The following is a 1,892-nucleotide window of genomic DNA, read 5'->3' as shown; positions in this document are numbered from 1 at the left end:
GCGCGCGAGAGTTTTAGTCACGGCGTGTTTACTTTTGTTTTTATTTTCACGGTATGCTTGCGGAGCTCTGTTGACTGCGTTTCGCCTTTCCATGTCGTCCGTGTGCTCTTCTTGTATTTACTGGACGAGCAGATTTGTTCTTATAGCGCACCCTGTGTGGTTTTCTATCAAGTGCCAGTGTGTTTGCAACGGGGAAGAAAACATTTCTCTGTTTCTGTGTTTTTCTTATTTTGGCTTTCCGGAAGCGCAGACTGGCGCGTTGCATCCGCATTGCAGGCAGAGAAGAACAGAGGGAAGAAAGCTCTGCCCGATGTTGCGTATGCGGGGAAGGCAGCGAGTGAAAACAAAAATGCATTCACAACGGCGCAAACTTTCTGTCGTCCTGTCTCGCGGAGAATTCAACGCTCGCGTTTGCCGAGAATGTTATACCTGCTACCGACTGGGTTCCACCCAAAACCGCAAGTGTAAGGAAGGGCTCTGTTGGGGATAGAAAATGATGTGGACGAGTACAGCTCTTATGCGCATTCAGAACGCTTCAACTCACTCCCTTTCCTCCGCTTTTTTTTCTTTATTGTTCTTTTTTTATTTTGTGCTTGTGAGGATGTTTCGAATGCACCCGCGTAAGCGAACTGATTATTATTTTCGTTGTATACCACGCGCCATGCTAGACATTCACGCAGACGCAGCAGTTTTCGGCTCTTTTAGCGAGTACGCACAATGCCGCTTCTTGAAACGATGCGGTCGCAACCAGTAGTGCTCTTGGGGATGGAAAGAAGAGCGGGGAAAAAATAGAGGCTGTTCCAATGATATGTCATTTATGCCTAGCACATGCGTACTTGTTTTCTGCCACACTTAAACGAAAAAAAAAAAAAAAAAAAAGACGGCCAAAAGGAAACTGCGAATGTGTCACGCGAGGAGCTCTCTTTTTCCTTTTTTCGCCAGAAAAGTTCGTACCCCACAAACCTCTGCACCTCATTCCTTAGGTTTAAATTATATGCGGGGAAATTGCAGTTCATAGGCGACGCTAAAGAGAATTCCCGGTTGCGATGCAACACACACTGTGAGTCTGTTTCGGTTGTCGCATAAGTATATATAGACAGTGATGCAAGTCTGCTGCAGAGAAGGAGCGAAAGAGTGAAAAAAAAAATAATAATAATAATAAACAGGAGAGCACGTTTTTCGCCGTTTGTTTATCTATATACAGTTCAAACTATATAGGAGTCTTCTCATAGACGAAAGCGCAGAGTAGGAACGAGTTTGCAAGTTTTCTCGTGTGACTCACTCATTAATTCACGTCTTTTCATACATTCTCTCGTTCAGCGAGCGGTTGTTAAGCTCTGTCTTAAGACTTGTTAAGCCTTTTTCGAAATAAAAAGAAAATGAACAGTGATCTTATCTTTTGTGGTTGTCTGCCTTTCTGCACCTGCGCGACGCCGGAGAATAGAGCGCAACAGTACGTAATGTCGTCATCTTTCGTCATTCACTGAAGTCGTCACCTGTATAAATGTATAACATGCATCGACGCCAAAGATAAGCTTGCCAAAGGCCAAATATCGAAATCCGCGAAAAATGTGAATTGCGGCATTCACCCTGCAGCTGGATATGCATCCCGGAAGCGACGGTGATAATAGGTAAGCAAAGCTTGAATCCTTCAGCTCCAGCTTGTTTGGGGTGCGCGACAGTTTATATTTTTGTGAATATGATGCATCCTTGAAACGGTTCGCGACGGTAATGCTTGGGACGAAATTCGATGAAGCTGTTGATGAAGTTTCCCACTTCTGTGACTTCGATGTCGGTGGCGCAGTTGCGGCGCTCGTTCTGAGCCTCGCCGTTACTATAACACGTGACTAGGAAGGGGTAAAACTATTATTCGCCGGCAATAGCTTCTCCGA

This window comes from Amblyomma maculatum, chromosome 6, assembly GCF_055883805.1.
Source record: "Amblyomma maculatum isolate TAMU_Amacu chromosome 6, ASM5588380v1, whole genome shotgun sequence".
NCBI classification, from domain to species: Eukaryota; Metazoa; Arthropoda; class Arachnida; order Ixodida; family Ixodidae; genus Amblyomma; species Amblyomma maculatum.
The sequence above is the reverse complement of the archived record's forward strand: the minus strand, read 5'-3'. Positions refer to the sequence as shown.